Source organism: Rhipicephalus sanguineus, chromosome 1 (genome assembly GCF_013339695.2).
Source record: "Rhipicephalus sanguineus isolate Rsan-2018 chromosome 1, BIME_Rsan_1.4, whole genome shotgun sequence".
NCBI classification, from domain to species: domain Eukaryota; kingdom Metazoa; phylum Arthropoda; class Arachnida; order Ixodida; family Ixodidae; genus Rhipicephalus; species Rhipicephalus sanguineus.
In genome coordinates, this window is record NC_051176.1 from 337,741,764 (window position 1) to 337,752,754 (window position 10,991).

The window sequence follows — 10,991 nt, forward strand, 5'->3', positions numbered from 1 at the left end:
TGGATGGCGTGCCCGGCATTAGTTGTCGTGGACAGAGAGCTGTGTGTTCGACTCCCGTTGCCGAAACTTTTCTTCTTTGTCATCTAATCATGCCTATTTTTTCGACGTCATTTCTGTGACGGAAATACGTCACTGTAGTCTTGGTGGACCACGGCATAAGACACTTTCGTGTTAAAATTGGTTGGCAACGCTGGAACGCTGGTGCAAACGAGTTCTCTGAGAAGAGGGACAGAGAGAAGCAGCTTCATTCAACTAAAGAAAAAAGTTTTTTTATGTTTTTTAACGAAGAGATAGCCGTCAGACGTTCAGCAATATTTCTTAGAGGACGAGTCCGTTTCAGCTTCTGGTGCACCCATCGAATATTTGCTTCAGTAGGCAGTGTGGAGAGAAAGGGCAAATAGGTTGTTTTCGTTATTTTCTAGGTGCGCGGTCATGTGCCTGTTCTTAAAAAAAGGTTTTAGCCGCACGCAATTTTAACAAAGAAACAAAAAAAAAACAAATAAAGGGATATATCAGTCGAGGCAAATGCTTGCGTCAATTGTTCCTGAAGCCTCGACTAATTACGTGTGGCTTGAACATTCGTTCGCTTTTCGAACGGTTAACCCCCCCCCCCCGCCTAATTTCCGCTAATACACACTTTTTTTGTGGTGAAAACCAGACAGAAGGGGGATGGATGTGACGAAGAAGCAAACACAGGCGTTGCTTTGAATAACGTGTGCTTGGGGGTAGAAACTACAAAATTGTGAAAAGAGGTGAAAAAATTAAACATATTTTAATGAAGACGCGTACAGTCATTTGGTTCGACGAACATTCGTTACAGTTCACAGAGGACTGTGCATTCATGACAATTATTTAAAATCCATACGCAATTTCCAAATGTGAAGTTTATTTGTTTTTTCGCCAACATCAAAAAATGAACATAAAAACGCGAGTGTACAGCATGTGGAAGTCGAGTGCGAGCTGCAAGGACACTTTGTCTTAAGAGGCACCAGTTGGAATTATTCGGTGAATCAGAAAGCTCAGCTACGTTGCCGTAGTCCTAGGTTCACTACTACGTGGTCTTCACACAAACATATCGTCCCGTTGCAGTATCCATCCTTGTGTCCGACAGCCACGCACATGTTCTCACACTCCACTTCAAAGTCGGGGCAATATACCCCGAGACCTGGAAAAAAAAAGACGGAAACGTCTATTCAGCATGTTGAAAAACGAAAACACTTCAAGTAGCGTAACTTGGCACTTTACAACTATTAGAAGATTGACGCACAATTTACCGAGAAATGTAAATTTTTAAAATAAGCGAGAACGAGAGCAATGTTTATTGTGTCAGAAAAGCTGAGAGGTTCGCCTGAATGAATCTTCTGGCCTGCTATTCAGCGTTAGGAAAGGGGAGGGAAAGAGAGGAGAGAGAAGGTGTTGATGATGATGAGGAGGAAGGTGGTGATAAAGCAAAATTTTGAATGTTAAAGAAAAGAAGATGATGGTGATTTAATGACAAGAAGGAGGAGAGGTCGGCCTGGAAAGCGGGTTTCTAGCCTGCTACTCGTCACGGGGGTAAGGGGGAAGGGGAAAGAAAGAGAAAGAGGTAGGTGTGATGATAGGCGACGATGGTATGGCACAATGAGTCACTGTACACACTGTCTTGCACGGGGACAGGACACGCGCTAAAGTCTCTATGCCGCACATGCTCTAAAGACGAGCCTCTAAACCTGTATCGCTGAGAAATCGCAATAGGCACTTTAAACTTCGTTGGGCCTGGTCTGCATGCTCCCAAGCACCCAAAAGCTTCGGAGTACCTCGATGTACTTCTACATGGGCTACTATTACGGAAGCACGTGCTTGTCCAGCTCGCGTTTATCTTCAACACGAGCCACTGCGAGTACATCTGAGGTTATTGACAAGGCACCGAGACCATCCGCTGAGAGACATTATTTACACACGACCCAATGCTGCATACTCGGAAGCTGTGATGTCGCAGCAAGATCTGCTGCCCTCGAATTATGCACCACAAGCGACTCCCGGAGTACCTCTCTGGACGATGCCTAAACCGATCGTGCGACTCTCGATTGCGGGGATAACAAAGAAGTCGAAAATACCAACCGCTGGACTTAAGCATTTTTCTTTATCGTACATTGCCTATATGTACAGATATACGGTGCATATGTTTCCTGATGTGTCTGTCACGCAGACCTCCTCAGCAGCAGCTTTCAGGGTTCCTCACATGGGCATCACGAAACGCTTCAAGATACCGCATCGGACATCATCTACTGCTACTGAGCTGACCGGCGTCCGACAAGCCGCCCGCTACATTTTACAACAGAGTCCCGCGAAATGGACATTATTTTGTGACTCCAAGCCGGCACTTCAACTTATCAGCAATTACATGAAGCAAGGAACCGCATACAGTCTTCTGGTGTGTGACATAATGAATATCTTAACTGAGGCGTCTCAATCCGGGCATACCGATGCATTGCAATGGATTCCCAGTCACTGTGGCATAGCTGGGAACGAGCAAGCTGACGCAGAAGCAAAAATGGCGCACACTAACGGCGAATGTTAAACATTTTTGAGTGAATATAGGGCAGTCAAATGAAAGCTAACCGGATGGTTAAAACAGCCACTAGAGAATAAAGTGACATATGCTATTCTTTCGTGAAACCTGGCGTTCAAACCTTAGCACCGAGCATACAAACTTGGCGACACACATGCAGCACCTATCCTGCTTCCGGCTAAGATGGCGTTGTGTACGGCACGTTTAAGAACCTTGGACCGGTACCTAGCGCACCTTGACAGTAGACAAATGTATATTGAAACAATTCTTGCATGTCAAGACATCGCAGCTGAAGGCGACGAAGGCACTGCTGAGGTTTTTCAGAGAGACGAACTTGGACAAGCGGCTGTGACAGAAATGTCGCGTACCACGCAAAAGTGACCGACTGATACTGACCCTGTGTGTGCTGTATCATGTGCTGTCTTTCTCTCTCTCTTTCCTATGCATCTGTAAATCTCCCCCACCCTGTTCCCATATGTAGGGTAGCAAACCGGTTTTCCTAAACTGGTTAACCTCCCTGCTTCTCCTCTAATATTTCTTCTCTCTCTTCTTGGACCGATATCTAGGACGCATGCCTAATACCCAAAGACCTGTGGATAAAAGAGAACCTTCTGGATTCACGGAAAATAGCACGTGTGATTCCTCTCCTTAATCCTGGTACGACCCACTTTCATCACATTACTTAATGACTAGCAAAACATTCTTGAGAACAAACAATCAACCCAAGGAGAGTATAAGGGATGCTATTTTTAGTAATTAATATATAAATGTGAAGAAGTTGAAGTGGACGAAAAACGGCTAGATTTCGGAGGCAAATGATGATGCAAGAATTCAGTATATCAGCTCTAAGAAATTCCCCGGACTTTAATCATCTAATGACACCCTGGAAAAGTTCCACATGTCATAACAGAGATCTAGAAGTTATAATTACGAAGTTGCGTTGCCGAATTCCATCATTAAATTTTTATTTATATAGAGCCGGTTTGGCACCATCACCCCTCTGTTCTTATTGTAGGGAAGATGAAACAATAGACCACTTTCTGATCTCATGTCAGAAGTTTTCTACATTACGAAAGACATCTCTGGAAACGCCGTTACGTATAATGGGATTAGAGTTGAGAACCTCAAATTTACTATCTCTAGGTGCACTTACCCTTGGGCACGGCAGCGGGAAAGTATGCGAGGCCATGCAAGAGTTCATAGAACAGTCAAAAAGATTTAAACAATAACCACAGTTCAAAAGTTCCATAGTTAACCAGAAGCAAACTACAGCAAGATTCTTTTCTATATTTATGTATTTCTTATTTGATGAAAATTAATTCCACCCACCTTTTTCCTTTTTTCTTTTTTTTTTTTTTTTGAAATTATTATTCTCACAAAATTAACTTGTGAAAAATCTTTCTGTTAAACAAAATAGGAAATTATTCTCATTACTAGTTTTTAAATAATTTTTTCTAAGCTACCCGATTCTTGGCCAATCCCCCTGAGTGGGTGTGAGCCAGCTGTGAAGGATCTACATCTACATCTAACCTGCCGCCAGCGGGGACCAAACCTGCAACATTCGAATAACGCGTCCGACGCTCTATCAATTGAGCTACGGCGGCGGTCATCCTCCCGTCCACTTTATCGGGTATATCTGAGCATTCAAACCTGGGAGTGTTAATGAGCTCCGCTCGAAGCCAAGAAAGAGAGTGTGGAACTCTCTGCCTGCTGGCCTCGCGTAGCACATGATACCTGTACGAGGTGGGAGCTGACCAATAATCCCTCGAATACTACCTGAAAGCATGAATTTTGCTAGAACGAGGCCCATGCTATGAATGAAAGAAAGAACGGGAATTTTAAAGTGGCCCTGAAACACTTTTCTAAGTAAACATCGAGTGGCTCCATTAAAGGAGCATATTGCCTCGCGAATCGACCACCGCAAATTTTTTTTGTAATCCGTGAAGTACGAGCGGAGTTAGAGATTTGTCGCCCGCTGTAATTGCTTTCGTTCTTCCGTCGTCCCGACGAGCACGCTGGAAACAAAGCAGGGAGGGATGGCACGGGGAGAAGGAAGTTATGTCACCCGCGCGTCGTGACCTTGAGCACTTTTTCTTTTTTTCTTCGAACGGAACATTAATGAGAACTATCAGCCAACCGAAGTATAAGGGATGTTATTTGTAATAATTGTGATATAAATGTGAAGAAATTAAAGGAACTGTATTAGCCTCTTGAATTGGGCTGGTTGGTACATACTGATTTTTGAACGAAGAAACAGCACTAGAACAGGACGAAGACGAGAGGACACAAACACAGCGCCGTGTTTGTGTCCCCTCGTCTTCGTCCTGTTCTAGCGCTGTTTCTTCGTTCAAAAATCAGAACAAATTAAATTGGACGAAAAGATAACTCGCGGCAAGTCATCTTTTCGTCGAATTTATTTCTTCACATTTATATTACAATTGCTACAAATAACATCCCCTATACTTTCCTTGGCTTGACTGTCTGTTAGTTCTCATAAACGTTGTGTCTAACAAAAGTAAAAGGAGCCCTCAAAATTCCCCACACTGGTTAGCAAGGGAGCCATATCGCATGGCAACTGTTTACTGAGGAAGTTGCAATTCACTGATGAGTTGCAATTTTCGAGCTCATAATGATTTTCGTGCATCAAAAAGAAGCATATGCAATCACCCACGCTTCATTCAAAATCACATATGGTGATGCCCTATTTCACATTGCCAGTGTATTATAGATGGCTGCGTCTGGGAACATCCCTTGGAAAAATCTTCATTATTATTGTGACGTTTCTTTGTTGAGTGTTTGTTTTCAATAGACTTTTTACTGACATGCAACTGAACAGCGTGCACGATTTTTGTAAGGGATGTGTTCAGTGGTGTTTTAATTTATGGCGTGCGCATGTCCGCAATGTCAGCCGAAATAGGTCTCCATTGCCCCCTCTATGACGTCTACAACGGCCATATATAAAAACGGCTGAAAGAGCGCACCTCGCAGTTTGGACGTGTAACCTGAGCGGTACGTATCCATCGCCAAAGTATGTAGTAGAAGGACTGACCCCTCATGCCACGCAGTTGTTAGCCATCCCGAAGCAATATAAATCCTACGTTGACCGCAATAGACGTTAAACAAATGGGTATTCAGCAACCATATGCTCGTATATATGTCCCTACGATGTCTGAACGCTAATTTCCTTCACGTCGACAGAAATTGGGATATGGTTCCTGCTGTATTATTTTTACTTTTCAATTTGTAGGAATACAGAAAGCGTTCGCTTTATGACACTGTGAAGCAAGCCACACTGTATGACACTGTATTTAAAGCAAGCCACGGCAGGCACAGGCACACAAACGGTCGAATTGTAAGCCGTAATGACCGTTCACTGAATTTAAATAAAGGGAGCGAACCTAAATGAAGCATAACTTGGTATTAGCGCAAAGGGTTTACATTAGCACACCACCACACCCAACTATCTATCCTATCGCGAAAATTCAATCGCGCGTATTAATTCTGTACAAAACACATCTTCCCACGAATTAAATATCACTATACCACCTACACCAAGTAATGAAAATGCAGGCCGTCCGACCGACGCAGCGTGCTCTGGCACGTTTTGTCCTCTGAGGTAGTTTAATATGATAGCTGTAGATAGCTTCAATATGACATTGAAATAATACACAAAGTCTTAAGACTTTGTGTATTACTTCAGTGTCATATTCTGCAGTGTACATAAAACGCTGGAAAGTATATCGAAGGCTATTCGAATTTTGGATCTGGAATAATGCTTTCGAGGAACAAATGGCGAAAGCTAACTTTTGATTCATTCTTCGAAAGTTCCGACTATTTGCACTCCCTAAGTTGCTCAATGCACACGTCCATTCCTATTCGCCGGTGGCCAGCGTCACACACACACACACACACACACACACACACACACACACACACACACACACACACACACACACACACACACACACACACACACACACACACACACACACACACACACACACACACACACACACACACACACACACACACACACACACACACACACACACACACACACACCTATATATATATATATATATATATATATATATATATATATATATAGTTGAAAAAAAAAATCAAGCACGTAGGAAAAATTGTTCAGTAAAGGACTGACGTTTAGGCCGGTCCCGCAGCCGAAACGTCAGTCCTTTACTGAACAACTTTTCCTACGTGCTTGATTTTTTTCAACTTTTACTTCCGGGTCCTTTGTTAGCACTTTTTTGTTTTATATATATATATATATATATATATATATATATATATATATATATCTATCAGGGTTCTTCACCACGGCGTCTTTGAAATGCGCGCCTGAGGAACCAATAAGTAGCAATCGTCCGCGTGCGACGCCGGCAAACCGTGCCTCCCGCCACCTGGTTATACTATAAAATGGTGCCCCTACAGGTGGCCTAGCAGTTTCAAAGATCGCAAACTCCAGTGCGAGTTCGAGAGCGCAAGCGCCCTTGCTTCCGTTTTCTATGTACGTCACAGATGCCGGAAATGTGGGACCAGAAATGAAATGTGGATATGTGTCTAAAACGGGAAAGGAAGTTTGAAAACTTGAAATTCTTAAACATAATAACTGGACTGCACCCCTCCCCACGACGCTCACAAAATGTCCACCGCGAAAAACTATTTTGCAGCGAACCCATAAATAAATAAATAAATAAATACCGGGACGAAGGGGGGCGGGAGGGAAGGACGCATGGGAAGGGAGGGGTGAGCGATACCATAGATTGTTCCTTGAGGTCAGTTTTCCGAGTTGAGCACTTGATCGGGGTGACGCGGTTCTACACTGAACGCGGCGGATGGTCCTTGCGATGACGAATCATTTTCACCCTTAAGGCATGGGCCGTTGAGGAGAACTCGCGCTTGGCAATGAAAAAGCCGCTGTCCACATCCGCGAGCTTGGGATGCAGCTTGTGCCGCGGGGTAGGTGACTCGGCCTCCTGGATCGTGAAGAAGGCACTGAGGCAAGTCCGCTGCGCTGCTTTTTCAACGGTGCTTTCCAAGGTGTGGACCTCCTTTCCAAGGTGGGCCTTTCCGGCCTCGGCTGTATCTCCATGATGAAGCAAGCGCAATATACACGGAGACTTAGGCTGTGTTCCAATTCTGTACAGCATCGTAGACAGTCTACGCTGACAGCTTAGAAGACAGCATCGAGCTCATGTTGTCCGACAAATGGAACGCGTCTAGAAGTCGTCTACGCGACGTAATGCCACCTCGCATCGAGAAGAGAAAGCTAAGAAAAACAAACGTAAATGTTCTTTCTTTAGCCTCTTTCCTGTTCAAACCTATGAAAAACTTAACGTAGCTTACACTGAGCGCCTGGAAAAGCGCCTACTGGTGTACAGACGACCATACCGGCGAGATCCGAGCTACGCGAGCATTGCGCTGAGCCGCCATCTTGTTTGGACAGCAAAGTAGCCTGCATCGCTTTTGTCTTTCTCGAAGCTGTCGATTTTGCCGGCTACGTGAGAACTGGAATGGGACTTAAAATGGCCGCTGTCCACTTAGCTGTCTATTTAGCCGTCTACGGTGAGTATTGGAACACACCCTTAGAAAGGACACCGGACGAAAGTGCTCCGTCCTGTGTACTTTCTAAGTCTCCGTGTATATTGCGCTTGTTTCATCATGAACCTTTACCAACATGCCCAACTGGCAGTCATCCTAAATGTCTCTCCATTATCATTGAACCTGTCACCAGCTCTTGAGGAGCACGTCCCCGCTTGAAGATGTTGAGGTCATGATGGGAGTGACGCATGTATTTTGTCTCTTTGCCATGCGCTGACATTTCCATCTCAGCTGTAGAAGTCCCATTGCCGTCAGTCTTCGGAGAATCCACGATGACTATTGGAAGTGGGCGGAATTGTGGTTTGGATTCTCGCTCGGACTTTCGTTGACGTTGGAGCTTAGAGCACGGGTTCTCTGAAGTGTCGTGTTGCACAGTCACTATGGGTGGTTCCAGCTGCGGTGAAAAATCATAAGCAGTGATCGCCGGTCTCTCGACGTGTCCTTCATCAAACTGATCTTCTAATTTTCTTTTTCTCTTCTTTCGTCAGCGCCTGCCCCGTGCTTCTGCGCTTGTATCGTTCACCTTCGCTGGTTTCTCTGAACCGCTGCTCTCAACAAGACTGAGAGGCGTCATTTCACATAGGACCATCTCATCTCTTGTCTTCCGCTCTTTGCACTCGTTTCGACAATGTTCGTCACACGCGTCCTCCGTATCATTACACGCGCTGCCAACAGAGCACTCGGGTTCGTCCTTATGCACGTCTGGCCCATTCTTGCAGCAAAGCTGGTTTCGCTCCGGACGAACCGCGCGTTCCTCGCTAACGTCCTGAGTGCGCACCGCTGCGGCAACGGAGTTAGTGGCAAGAGCGGCGCTTCCTAGTCTTTTGGTCAAGTCACGGCGCATCTGTTCAATCAAGGCTTGCCACTTTCTACCGTTCTTGGCAAAATCTCGTCAAGAACGTCGCTCCCCAAGTCGTCCTTCGAGCGTTCCAAGCTGCCGAATCCCACCTCTGCTACAAAATGTAGCGGAGTACTCTTCACACACAGCAGCAGAGACACACTAAACATTTCGATAATCTGACGGCCACGCCAGCCTCGCCATTCCAACCTCTTTTTCTCCGTCTTCGATCCGGAGCCCGTGTACCACTAGCGTTCGCCTGACCCCGCAACAATATATATATATATATATATATATATATATATATATATATATATATATATATATATATATATATATATATATATATATATATATAGAGAGAGAGAGAGAGAGAGAGAGAGAGAAAAGATGATTCTAGGTCCGGGTAAATATACGCAGTGAAAGGTAAATATACGTCTGTTTCACTGCGTATATATATATGCGTGTGTGTGTGTGTGTGTGTGTGTGTGTGTGTGTGTGTGTGTGTGTGTGTGTGTGTGTGTGTGTGTGTGTGTGTGTGTGTGTGTGTGTGTGTGTGTGTGTGCGCGCGTGTGCGTGCGTGCGCAAGTTGCTCGATGCTCATGGTAACATGATTACACTGGCTAATACAGGTCTTGCAAGACGAGGATACCGCATTTCCGTACTTACCGTTTGGTAAATCTTTACGGCTAGAACACCGTACTGAGTCAACTTACCAAACCCAGATCTCGGAACGCCTTTGAAAGCACTCAGGGACCCTGCCGAATCGAATGCGTCAGACGAATGAGAAGGAGCTATGCGTCTAGCGAAATGCCAGCGAGCAATACTGCACTATTCAAATATTGCATGGTGCAAGAATTCGCTTGCGCTGCACGGCCACAAAAGTAAATTTTTGCAGCAACCATTTATATAAACTTGAAAAACCAGAAGTAATATGGGTCATTGTTCTATACACTCATGACCGTCTTCTCAAAGAGAATCACTACGTTGTTGTATTTTTGTAATGAGTGGGTTAAACTGCAGTCATTTCCTCTTCCTAGTTAAAGTATGCTCTACTGTTGCTTGTGCTATCTCCCAGATTTCTGCTTTGTTTCTAACTTTTGAGAAGCCTGAGGAGCACAAGAGGTTGAAGCAAAGAGATTTCACTAGTTTTCAACCAGTTGGTAATAAACTTTACCGATCACTTCTTTTTCGCTTTACTTTATCCCCCGCGCAGAGTAGCTGGCCAGGGCGTACCAGTCCAAGCCGACCATTCTGCCTCGTTCTCTGCCATCTTCTAATGAACTCTCTTATGTAGTTGACACTACAAATCTAAAAAACCGCAGCGTAGTTTACAAGCCCATAGAGAACATGATGATTATAAGGTTATAACAACGAAGGAAACAGTGCGGCGCGTGTAGTTAAAAGAAAACATAGAATGCTCGACGGGGCCTCCTCGCAAATACATTTGCTTTTATTACTCGAAATCGGCAGCTTCCTGAAATAAATTACATGTTTTTTCTACAAGGCCTTTTGGGCGGCTCTATAGCTACGCATCCCTTGCGACAAAATCATTCAAAGGATAGATGTGAACAATGGAAATAAAAAGACAACGAAAATTAGAAAGTCTGATTTAAAAAGGAAATCAGTTGAGAAACTATATGTAAAGTTAAAAAAAGGGCACCGCTTAGACACTTGAGGGTCGAGCTTCGATCCTGTTCTGAAGTTGAAAACATATCACGGCAAATACCGGTAACAGGAGGATGCATGTGTCTGCTGAAGTCCAGAAACGACTCACTATACAGAGTAATGGAATGCTAAAATATTCACAAACCAAGACCTGTAGAAAGCGCTCGTCGTCGAGATGATCTGGCATTTAAAATACACAAAACATTAGTTACCGGGATAAGCAAGGGTCGTTTTGAGTATTGGTGAAAAAGAAAGCATGACATAGATCAGAAACGTAGCCGTTGCAAAGATATGTAACAGTACATTTAAATCGAG

The 10,991-nt window shown here is 44.3% G+C and overlaps 1 long non-coding RNA gene across 1 annotated transcript; it reads right to left on the minus strand.

Moving 5' to 3' along the window:
- Nucleotides 1-866: 866 nt before the first annotated feature.
- Nucleotides 867-9,769, minus strand: LOC119379587 (uncharacterized). Its single transcript, XR_005181256.1, has 2 exons — nt 9,725-9,769; nt 867-1,165 (listed from the first exon to the last, which is right to left on the minus strand). It is a non-coding gene; the product is annotated as an uncharacterized LOC119379587 (long non-coding RNA).
- Nucleotides 9,770-10,991: the final 1,222 nt, after the last annotated feature.